Source organism: Sinocyclocheilus grahami, unplaced genomic scaffold (genome assembly GCF_001515645.1).
Source record: "Sinocyclocheilus grahami isolate Dianchi unplaced genomic scaffold, SAMN03320097.WGS_v1.1 scaffold71.1, whole genome shotgun sequence".
Classification (NCBI taxonomy): domain Eukaryota; kingdom Metazoa; phylum Chordata; class Actinopteri; order Cypriniformes; family Cyprinidae; genus Sinocyclocheilus; species Sinocyclocheilus grahami.
Window position 1 is genome coordinate 1,219,253 of NW_015505250.1, and position 12,974 is coordinate 1,232,226.

The 12,974-nt window shown below is 39.5% G+C and overlaps 1 protein-coding gene across 1 annotated transcript in view; it reads left to right on the forward strand.

Moving 5' to 3' along the window:
- LOC107585524 (O-acetyl-ADP-ribose deacetylase MACROD2-like) overlaps positions 1-12,974 on the forward strand; it is a 570,464-nt gene that overhangs the window by 410,694 nt on the left and 146,796 nt on the right. The gene's annotated exons all lie outside the window — the stretch shown is intronic.

Sequence of the window (12,974 nt, forward strand, 5' to 3'; positions counted from 1 at the left end):
ACACGTTATAAAACTGAAAAAGGATGGTGTATAAAATTGATTTTAAGATAAAAATTAGACGACAAAGAATTAACTTGACGGAGCTCAAACTCAAACCACACGGCAGCAACAAACAGGAAGTGACGTCGAGTGACTGGGAGTTAAATGCTAATTAGCGATTCTGTTTACTCCGTTTTATCTTATGGCGTACACAGACCTTCACTGCTGCAGCCCACGTAGAAGGTCATGAATGAGTCTGGGGGATCTGGGATATATATTTACTCCCAAAACTTAGCCCAGAGATTCTTACAGGCCTCATTAGGTAGAACAGGAGAAGCCAGGAAAGGGGCCGTGCATCCTTCGTTCTATATTCGCTCTATTCTTTCCCTAAGCAGTGCTGTTACAGTACCCGCTTTCTTACATGTACATTCCACACATGTATTTAGCTTCCCTTCTATATTTATTTATTCAATAATTCACATATTGACGTGAAACATGCTCTGGTTTTACTCCAAGGCAAGTCCGGTTCGGTGGGACGTTTAGACAGCTGCTTCAGATTATTGTGGACCTTCGGAGAAAACGCTGCAGCCCGTTTTTGATTGACTGATGTCTGTACGATAAGTTTTGCTAGCCATCATGCTCGAGTGCTTTTTTAGTGTATGCTCACATTTAGCATTAGTCACATACAGTGAAATTATTAAATTTTCCCGTGTTTTTATGGTCAGCGGCTGATTTATAGCAGAGGTTCCAGACCACTTGCCTGGTAGACTAGTGCTAAACTCATTGGAGAATCTGTAACTTAGTGGATGTTTCTAGAAAAGGAACAGTTTGCCTAGTGGAATGCCATAGAATGGCAAGGGGATTTGAAACATGGGGGGAAAAAATGGAAAAACTGTTCAGAAAAAAAAAAAAAAAAACGTGCAACAAAAGATGGGAATTGGATGAGCTCTTGAGCTAATCCTTGCTCTTGAGAGCCCAAAGACAGCCCCTGAGGAGAGAGAGATCTGAACATGTGCTGCAGCCCACATGTGCTGCGCAGACAAATTCCCCTTGATTATGTCAAGCGATAGGGACCCGTGAACATATTTTTAGACAGGAGGAATCCAGTGCTGAAATGTTTGTATGAGGACCCTGGCTTCCTCTCCCCCCACCCCTCCTTCCTGAAAGCATAGCTGAAATTGTATGGTTACATGAGTGCACTGCAAACATGAGTTAACTGCAAAAAGAGTCTTAACATGTTTTTTTTGTGAATTACAGTGAAACTCTACTGTTATTATTAGTAGTAGAAGTAGTGATTTCTTTTTTATTAAATTAATTCCTTTTACTCAAAGTTATTATTCTTTTGTTTTAATTAATTTTATGTATTTTTAATACATAAATTAATTTGTTATTTGTTTGTTTATTTATTTATTTTTCAGTTTTACAGTAGTAATGTTTTGTTTCTGAGCACCATATGCTGGCCTTGCAATTAAAATGCCTTGCTTTTGTTTTCTTTGTCATTATTCTTATCATTTATACCATTATCACCTTGAATATCTTTAGACAGGTGTGTTATCTACAGGAAAGGTTAGAAGGTAAGCAGTGATGCGCTTGTCGCTTGCCAACAAACACTCCTGCAGATTGGGATGAGTAATGTTTTACTGGAAGAGATAACTTGGGGCACATTAGTTTAGCATGACACCTGTGTTTGCTCCGTGAAGCTGAATAAAGGATGAGCTTCATCTTCAGAAATGACAAGCTCTCACAGCCAAGATGCTTAACCTCCAGAATGCAGTTTAACGCTTCTTGGACCAGGAGCAAGAGATGGAGGACTCTCACTCTTCATCTCTGTCGGGTGTTGCCGTTTCTGTTCTGTTCCACATTAATGCTGGGAAAGATCCTGAGTAAACCGGAGTGAGGGTTTGAGAGCAAAGATGAGTTTGATTTAACTTAAACATTTCTGTGTTATTGATCTATTACTTTAGCATTATTTGTATAGTATTTATTAATATTTTGAATTAGCTTTATTATTATATTTTAAGTTTTCATTTTAAATTGTAAGTTTTATTTATTTTATGTGGTTTTGTCATTTTTATTAGTTTTTTTTTTTTTTTCAGTTTTAATTTTAGTATTTCAACATAACTTATTTTGTTTCAGTGAACTACCAATGGTCTACACTGGATGCGGCATGACACGACACGACAAATCCCCGACAGAAAACTGCTGCTGCATTTTATTTTTGACGTATTGACAAAAATTTCAAATGATTTTTTACGGTCGCTTTGCCGCGTCCAGTGTACTAGACAGACTTTAGCCGTTGCGGCGCAGACACGGTGTTACTCACCTATCGAGAAGAAACAAAGCAACCTCGGCGTCTGATCGCAGGCCTTCCGCTCCTTGAGTTCTCTCCAGCGCTGGAAAGCTGATCCAATATTTACAGGGGTCCTACTTCTTGCCTTAAGCCTTCTTTTGTTCCGCAGACGTTTTCCTCTTTTGTTTTTTTATCTGCCATCTATCTTTCTGTTGCTCGGCTCGGCTAATGTCCGTCCTGTGCACTGAACGCTCTCTCCTCCACATCATGAGTAGACACGCCCCTTACTGCTGATTGGCTACAAGTTTGTTTTGCTACTCTGCCTGAATCAGTTTTCTAAAGCATTTTTGAAAACTCACTTACCCCACCTTTAAAATAAAGTGTTACCAAAATTACTAATGAATTTCTTTGAATTTCAGTTCTTTTTGATTTACTAACCTCATCAAACCAGACTCAAACCATACCTATATAGAATGCAGATCTCTTATTATCCTACTTTTGTGTTTTAAGAGGAGTGAGCTGGTGTGTGTCTGTGAGAGAATGTTATTAAAAACCAGCATATCCGGTCACACGGCTCCCATGTGAACCCCGGACACACACTCCCACTCCTGTGCTCGGCTCGTTTTTGCGACCGAGTGAGCAATCTGTCACGTTCCCCTGGAGCCCCGTTGGAGCCACGTGTGTCCGCAGCCTGGTCTGAGGACATCAGCAGAGCTAACCGCACTCCAGAACGCCAGCATGGGGAATAGTGGGAACTGTGGTTCTGGCGAAGTGCATTTACCATGCACCCATGAAGCCACAAAATGCTCTACGGTGCTGAGAACCGATAATTTACACCGATAATTTTTTTTACAAAAAAATGCCGCCGCAGAGGCCTCTGCTTATGTGCACTGTTTGCGGTAGTTGCTCATATGGGCGGTGCTGTGGTATAAAATGAAAGGGACGGGTGAGTACACAAAATCAGTCAAGATAATAAAACTGTCTGAATGGCCTGGATGGGAGGAGTCTTGCTTTCGTGCTCTGTTAAAATGTATGAGGGCCAAGAGACATTAAATGCACGACACTTGCTTTGGGTATTGTGAGAGCTTGGGAGAGCAGTAGAGGTTTTTTGTAACATTGTTAATGAGAGAAGATGTTATAACAGTTGTGAAGAACAGAAAGAGAATAGAACCACATAGCAGACAGTGTTGCTGATAAAGCATTCACACTTTGTGATTAAGCAGGGTGTTAATTGTCAGATTTTTTAAAAAGTCTGAAGCACCTTAATCACTGATGGAAGAATGAAAAAAAAGTTTAAAAGTTTTGGGTTGGTAAGGTTTTAAATGTCTTTGAATAAAGGCTCTTATGCTCACCAAGGCTGCATTTATTTGATCAAAATAAAGTAAAAACTGCTTTACAATAAAAAAATAATAATTTTAATCAAAAAAGTTGTGACTTTCCTCATAACAGTAATAATAATAATTATTATTCTTAAAAAATAAACTAATTAGTATTTAAAATAATTATTATTTATAATATTATGTAAATCTTGGATTTATTTACCCCCCTTCTTGGTGTTTTATGTGCCAAAATTTGCCAAATCTGTTTGAGACCTGGATATTGGAATCTTTTCATGTAGTGTGTTCTCTCTTTTTGTATATACATTGAATTGTAGCAAAAGTAGTTGTGCATATATTTGCATGTATAGCAATTCAGTAGTCGACCCCTCAGAGAGCAGCTCATCTCCATATGGGCTTATTGAATGCCTGAAGCAACTTTAGGTGGATAGGTCTCTTGTCTTCATTAGCCATGCCAGTCTATTTTCAATGAGGACAATGCCATCTGGTAGCCATTCCCCACTCCAAGGCGATTCGTTTTCCCCCAAACTCACACTCAAAGATCAAACATACCCTCCAGTCCTGACCTTTTACAAAGAGAAATAACTATGTTTACCCAAAACATCATCATCGTCTCATTTTGCATTGATTCTTTTGTCTGTTTTTGCTCATTATATGACATTTATGCGAGTTATTAAATTTCCAACCCTCTTATTTTTCTTTAAAGAACAAAACCACCATACTAAAATGGTCTGTTATGAACATTTCTGGGAAATAAGTGAGATACAAAACAATGAGGGTTTTTCCCCGTACATTTGGCCCATTATGAATATCCGATATACCTCAAACGTCTTTGTTGCACTGCTAATAGTCCCATGAGTAACGGACCTCCTCCAGGTTCTAAATCCACAGGGAACCATGATTAGGTACTTTCCACAGTGCTACATCATTGAGATATTTTGGTAAATACGCATTAAACAAACTCCTGGGCGGTCTACTATAATCTGTTTGAGACCTGGATATTGGAATCTTTTCATGTAGTGTGTTCTCTCTTTTTGTATATACATTGAATTGTAGCAAAAGTAGTTGTGCATATATTTGCATGTATAGCAATTCAGTAGTCGACCCCTCAGAGAGCAGCTCATCTCCATATGGGCTTATTGAATGCCTGAAGCAACTTTAGGTGGATAGGTCTCTTGTCTTCATTAGCCATGCCAGTCTATTTTCAATGAGGACAATGCCATCTGGTAGCCATTCCCCACTCCAAGGCGATTCGTTTTCCCCCAAACTCACACTCAAAGATCAAACATACCCTCCAGTCCTGACATTTTACAAAGAGAAATAACTATGTTTACCCAAAACATCATCATCGTCTCATTTTGCATTGATTCTTTTGTCTGTTTTTGCTCATTATATGACATTTATGCGAGTTATTAAATTTCCAACCCTCTTATTTTTCTTTAAAGAACAAAACCACCATACTAAAATGGTCTGTTATGAACATTTCTGGGAAATAAGTGAGATACAAAACAATGAGGGTTTTTCCCCGTACATTTGGCCCATTATGAATATCCGATATACCTCAAACGTCTTTGTTGCACTGCTAATAGTCCCATGAGTAACGGACCTCCTCCAGGTTCTAAATCCACAGGGAACCATGATTAGGTACTTTCCACAGTGCTACATCATTGAGATATTTTGGTAAATACGCATTAAACAAACTCCTGGGCGGTCTACTATCATTTCGTAAGGGATAAAGTACCAGGCAGCATTTAGCTGCCTCTCTTCTCCTAGACAGATGTATAATCATAGCACTTGCTTACTTTTAGATAGTCTCGAAACCACAAACTGTTCATTGAAATACTGAAAGCCCAGCAGAATGAGTGATTGATGGTGTTGTGCGGTGAGATTGAATGTCCAGATTTAGATAGTTTCAAAGTTTCCATTGGCTCTGTGTTGTAAGATGTGATTTTTTGGCCTCCAATCCCACATTGGAGGTGTGACCATTTCATTTAATGTAGCATTATTCTTGTATTGTCCATGAAAAGAGAACATAGGTGGGAGATGGGAACCCCTCAGCTTATTTTCTTATGTATTTAGGGTCAAGAGAGACTTTACACATTGTCCCGGAGAAAAAAAAGGCTTGGTTTAATCTTAAAGGAGTTCTTTCATCATTTACTCACGATTATGTTGTTCCAAAGTTGTATGACTTTTCATAAATGTCTTGATTAAAATTAATAAACATTTTTGGATGATCACTTTAAACCGGCACTGCTAAACGGTGGGCCGACCACATTATGGGGCTAATGCTAAAGCGATCACAGGTGATGACTGGTCACTCCTTCATTTAACTCAAAGGCTGAATTCTAATGCAGTGTGACTGGATCAAGGCTATTACACTCTTGAACGAGTGCACCACGATAAGAGAGCTAATTCTTTGATGCAGTCTTCTGAGGATAGAGAATCAATCGCAGTATTATCACCTTCACTGTTTGGGAGCAATTTCTGACACCATCTCATTTACATGGTGTTTAATCGATGCATTTCGAGGGGCATGCATAATTAATTACCCTGTGCAATGCATGAGGTAATTAATAATTGAACTGATTGATTTTACTTAGCGTTGTACCTAAGCGCCTGTGGTGATGCTTTATTGCATGAACATGTCCAGTCATGTTCCAGCTTATTCTAACAAACAGCAACAGAAATCTCATGAAAACTATATTATAAATATATACAAATGCAGGAATGGACCCCTAAAGAGTTTCATCACAGCACTTAAAACCATTGTGCCGCTTCATTATTTGCATTTAAATGTTCACATGTAAAACCACCACCCCATCCGCTTTTGCTTTCAGGGATTCAGCTCCCAGAGTGATTAATTAATGTACATTTATGTGCTTAACGGATCACACAGCGACTTTCTCTCCAGCCCTTTCCCACCTTTTGCTCATAAATTATTGTCACTGTACATAAGTGGCACCGGCTTTGTTTCTGGAATAGCTGCGAGTGGCATAAAGCTTTTATTGTGGGTGTGTGCGGGCAGCTCGTAAGACCGCTAAGCAAAGCGCAATAAAAGCTTGACAGTATTGAAGGGTTTATGGGTAGATCCATATAAAGTCTGTGTTTTTTTTCTTCCGTGTCCGCTGATCGAATTTTAATGCTCCTTTACTGGAACACTGGCGGTTTCTTTTGCTCGCGCGTGCTGAGATATTGAACCGTGCGATGAGCTATGATAAACGAAATTATAACTTTTTTAATTTCATTATTTTGCTCACACTGCTCACTACATTGCGGTAAACTTAATCAGGAGAGCATGAGGCACAGCCTGCCGCTTTGTTTCCCATAAGTCAAGTCAAGTCACCTTTATTTATATAGTGCTTTTAACAATACAGATTGTGTTAAAGCAACTGAACAGCATTAATTAGGAAAATAGTGTGTCAATAATGCAAAATGACAATAGTAAACACTAATTTTTCAGTTAAAGACAGTTCATCATTCAATTCAGTGATGTCATCATCCAGCTCAGTTCAGTTTAAATAGTATCTTTGCAATCATTTGCAATCAAGTCAACGATATCGCTGGAAATGAAGTGTCCTCAACTAAGCAAGCCAGAGGCGACAGCGGCAAGGAACCAAAACTCCATCGGTGACAGAATGGAGAAAAAACCTTGGGAGAAACCAGGCTCAGTCAGGGGGCCAGTTCTCCTCTGACCAGACGAAACCAGCAGTTCAATTTCAGGCTGCAGCAAAGTCACATTGTGCAGAGGACTCATCTGGTCTTTACAGGGGATCTGTATCTGGGGCTCCTGGTCTCCACTGTCTTTCAGGGCTATGGAGGTCCTTTCTAGGTGCTGATCCACCATCTGGTCTGAATATGTACTGGATCCGGGTGACTGCAGTGACCATCTGATCTGGATACAGACTGGATCTGGTGGCTACGGTGACCTCGGAATAAGAGAGAAACAGACTAATATTAGCGTAGATGCCATAAGCTATATGCGTGAAGATGAGAGCTTTGGTAATGAGCAGCAGATTTGAATGATGATGTAAAATTACTCGGCTGCAGGACCTTTTTTATCTCAGAACGCTCTCGTGTTTATGGTTTTAATATCCGCGCTTTCCCGAGCAGCTGCAATGGCGACACCATGCTCTCCACCGGAGTCAGTGGCGGAGCACAAAACGCCCCCCTCCAGACTTCTGTGGCCAAGTTTGTTCCCTCTGCCCTACATAAAAACACCTGCATGCATCTAAAAGGTTATGGTCAGCTAAATATCTACAGTGGATCTAAAATATGAATAGTTAATTATAACTAGTTATGGTTAATTATTCATATTTCCCATGAGCTGATTCGTTACAATAATTTGTTCCATATAATCCAGTAATAAGATTTTTAACTAAGCATTTAAACCTGTCTTTATCTCTCGCACATGTAGGCCATTGTATCAAAAGTGATGCTTCAGGACTGCAACCCAAAATGGGTTCAAAAACTTCAACTGAGGCTGACATTCATCATAAATGCAATCAATTGGCTTTCAGTGAGCATGTCAAAATAGGCAATCTAAGACTGAAGTTTTTTGTGTGCACCACCAGGCTTCTGAACTGACTGCCATTGAAATGCACAACCACAGAGTATAAAACCCTAAGGAACCCTGTCTTAAAAGAGGGAGGGATCATTATTTATCAGAGCCCTGGTGAGAGAGGAGCATGTTTCATTCATTAGAGACATTTGGTCCTGAGATATATGAAGGTCTGTCAATGTGAGTACTGCTGCTAACACCTCCTGACAGCTTTCATCCCATGAGCGAGGCAGATTCACCCAGCTGCAAAAAGTGCAAGAAATCGCCTAATCAGTTTGTGCAGCCGGAGTTCCATCTTGCCATCGTTATCACGGCCGTCGGTGTTGATTGCAGTGTGAGAGGATGTTGTGAGGTGCAAGAGGTGGTCTGTCCCTGGTGATTGTTTTAACAGATTGGTTTTCCTGTGGAAGTGGCGAGGTGGTCAGGATGAGTTCTTGTTTACATCATTACTGTTAATTAACAGGCAGAAGTAGAGCAGCGGGGAGCAGATGCTGGTGGGGCCGGACCCAACTGACACGTATAGGTGCGTGTGTGGGTTTTTTTCCCCCAGCAGTGGCCGTCAGAGTTGCTCACCTCCACAAGTCATGAGTCCAGATCAGCTGCAGAGAGCCTGTCTAGATCTGAATGATTTGATTAGATAATCAGAGCGCCGTCAAGCATGCGAAAGCCTGTCTTTGTCTCATACCCGTCTCCTAATTCTTCCCTCCCAGTTACACTCTCATCATTACACTTCAATGCAGCTACGCATGGGGGCATTTTCAATTTAATGCTCGCAGATGGATATTTTAATTATTATTGAATCAACCGTAATGGGGCCTACGAATCTGTGCGTTCTTTATAACGCATTTAATTAAAGTTGCAGGGCGTGACATGAAACACTACACCATCGCTGCATCAGACAACTGCTCGACAAGTAATGAAGGAAAAAGCAGCCAATTATCTCCCACCAACAAATAAAAGCTTTAGTACTTGCTTGATCCTGTACATGAAATTAATGACTTTCTGTTTTTCATACTTTTTCAATGGAGTTGAATAACGTTTTGCTCGTATCTGTATTTTAAAGCAGAGGTCCCCAACCACCGGGTCACGACCCAGTACCGGTCCATGGAAGAGTTGATGCTGGGTCGCAAGAACGTTCTGGGAAAAATGTGTATAGATATGACACTCTGTTATTTATTGCGCGTTAATAATTGTTTAACAACGTCGTTTGCACTGCGCTCTTGCGTTACTTGATCTTTTTATTTTGGTGCGTCAATCTGTGTTAATAATTGTTCTAATTATTCTGTGTTTTCGTTTGTTGTATGCGATTGCTATGGAGTAGCAATTTGACGATTTCATGTAAATTAAATGTTCAATTAGTAAATGAATGATTGTTCTGATCTGTCATATATATATTAGGGGTTAAAATGATTGCAGTTGATCCGTGATACGTACGGACCAGGCCCCACAGTTCGGCACTCATGTTATTCGCAATTTACAAGTTTTAAACCACAAGAAGAATAAGCGAAAGAGAACTCGATTCGTTACTCACGTGCTGTTTTCGGTGTGAACAGCAGCCGTACACACCTGAAGCACGCACACGCACTGAGACGTGTTTCAGACAGCGCGGGAATACCGAGTTGATTCCTCTTTCACGTTTCCTTATCTTTGAGATACACACAAAATTGTCAAAAAACTCTTCTCGGCATTCTCGTTATCTGTGCTTTAAATATTTTTTTCTTGCTTATCTAAAAAATAAACATCCGATCCGTGACTCAAAAAACACAATATGATCCGTTGAACCACTAATATATAATATAAAATATAACAGGTCCGTGGTGTAAAAAATGTTGGAGACCCCTGTATTAAAGGAATTATCACCGTTTCCAGAGCATTGTAAAACAACTGGTCAATGGTCAACCTCAGTTTCACAATCTCTATTATTATTATTATTAGTAGTAGTATAGTAGTAGTATTTTATTTATTTTTTATCAGAGCCCTGGTGAGAGAGGAGCATGTTTCATTCATTAGAGACATTTGGTCCTGAGATATATGAAGGTCTGTCAATGTGAGTACTGCTGCTAACACCTCCTGACAGCTTTCATCCCATGAGCGAGGCAGATTCACCCAGCTGCAAAAAGTGCAAGAAATCGCCTAATCAGTTTGTGCAGCCGGAGTTCCATCTTGCCATCGTTATCACGGCCGTCGGTGTTGATTGCAGTGTGAGAGGATGTTGTGAGGTGCAAGAGGTGGTCTGTCCCTGGTGATTGTTTTAACAGATTGGTTTTCCTGTGGAAGTGGCGAGGTGGTCAGGATGAGTTCTTGTTTACATCATTACTGTTAATTAACAGGCAGAAGTAGAGCAGCGGGGAGCAGATGCTGGTGGGGCCGGACCCAACTGACACGTATAGGTGCGTGTGTGGGTTTTTTTCCCCCAGCAGTGGCCGTCAGAGTTGCTCACCTCCACAAGTCATGAGTCCAGATCAGCTGCAGAGAGCCTGTCTAGATCTGAATGATTTGATTAGATAATCAGAGCGCCGTCAAGCATGCGAAAGCCTGTCTTTGTCTCATACCCGTCTCCTAATTCTTCCCTCCCAGTTACACTCTCATCATTACACTTCAATGCAGCTACGCATGGGGGCATTTTCAATTTAATGCTCGCAGATGGATATTTTAATTATTATTGAATCAACCGTAATGGGGCCTACGAATCTGTGCGTTCTTTATAACGCATTTAATTAAAGTTGCAGGGCGTGACATGAAACACTACACCATCGCTGCATCAGACAACTGCTCGACAAGTAATGAAGGAAAAAGCAGCCAATTATCTCCCACCAACAAATAAAAGCTTTAGTACTTGCTTGATCCTGTACATGAAATTAATGACTTTCTGTTTTTCATACTTTTTCAATGGAGTTGAATAACGTTTTGCTCGTATCTGTATTTTAAAGCAGAGGTCCCCAACCACCGGGTCACGACCCAGTACCGGTCCATGGAAGAGTTGATGCTGGGTCGCAAGAACGTTCTGGGAAAAATGTGTATAGATATGACACTCTGTTATTTATTGCGCGTTAATAATTGTTTAACAACGTCGTTTGCACTGCGCTCTTGCGTTACTTGATCTTTTTATTTTGGTGCGTCAATCTGTGTTAATAATTGTTCTAATTATTCTGTGTTTTCGTTTGTTGTATGCGATTGCTATGGAGTAGCAATTTGACGATTTCATGTAAATTAAATGTTCAATTAGTAAATGAATGATTGTTCTGATCTGTCATATATATATTAGGGGTTAAAATGATTGCAGTTGATCCGTGATACGTACGGACCAGGCCCCACAGTTCGGCACTCATGTTATTCGCAATTTACAAGTTTTAAACCACAAGAAGAATAAGCGAAAGAGAACTCGATTCGTTACTCACGTGCTGTTTTCGGTGTGAACAGCAGCCGTACACACCTGAAGCACGCTGAGACGTTGAGACGTGTTTCAGACAGCGCGGGAATACCGAGTTGATTCCTCTTTCACGTTTCCTTATCTTTGAGATAATTGTCAAAATGTCAAAAAACTCTTCTCGGCATTCTCGTTATCTGTGCTTTAAATATTTTTTTCTTGCTTATCTAAAAAATAAACATCCGATCCGTGACTCAAAAAACACAATATGATCCGTTGAACCACTAATATATAATATAAAATATAACAGGTCCGTGGTGTAAAAAATGTTGGAGACCCCTGTATTAAAGGAATTATCACCGTTTCCAGAGCATTGTAAAACAACTGGTCAATGGTCAACCTCAGTTTCACAATCTCTATTATTATTATTATTAGTAGTAGTATAGTAGTAGTATTTTATTTATTTATTTATTTTTGTGAAACAATTACTTAATGATCAATCTGTTTCATGTTATTAGTAGTAGTAGTAATGTTAATGATATAATTAATAGTTTATATACGTGTGTGTGAAACAATTAGTCAAACTTTTTATTTTTAATATTATTAATAATAATTATATATTTATTAAGTAATAATTATTTTATTATTTTAAGATGGAAATTTTACATTAATATATACAATAACAGTCAAAAATTTGAGCACACTTGGGTGAAACCAAGTTCCTCATGATCTTTGATCTATATGCATGTTATTAAATTGATTAAAAAATATATATATATATTTTGTAAAATGTGATGACTTAACTATTATTCTAAATGTGCTCATTATTTGTTATAATAACGAAGAATAAGCATGTGTGTCTAAACTTTTAACTGGTAGTGTCCATTTAAAGGTTGATTATCGTTGTCGACACACCTGTGAACTTTTTACCTGTGAGTGTCATCCACGCTAGCACTTTGTGTATGAAAACAGGTGTCCGTGGTATATTTGCATCTCCAGACTCACACAGATTGCTTTCCCGCAGAGCTGCTAAAGGCCTCAGTGGTTGCTTCACATCCTGTGACACCGTGCTCCATATGCACATTAATTTATGCCTACGACAGCTGCTGACTCAGAGAAAGGAGGGGAAAAATGCACCGGCACATCTTATTAGATTTCCTTTGTAGTCCAGATATCCAGTGTTGGACATATTTAATAACCCTCAGCTAATTATAACTGCTTGTTATAGTTTTGAGCAAATTATTTTCTGGAGGGTAAAGCTGACAGGTGTGCTGAGTGATTTCTATGGCTTGTTGCCATTTTCGATAGTGTTGACAGAAATGTGGACAGAGGAATGGGGTCTTGGAGTTTTGCAGAGGGGAGAAATAACCTGGTCTTTGTTCAGTGTTTGAGAGACACAGGAGCGATAAAGTACCTCAGCTTTTTTTTTTTTTTTTTTTTTTG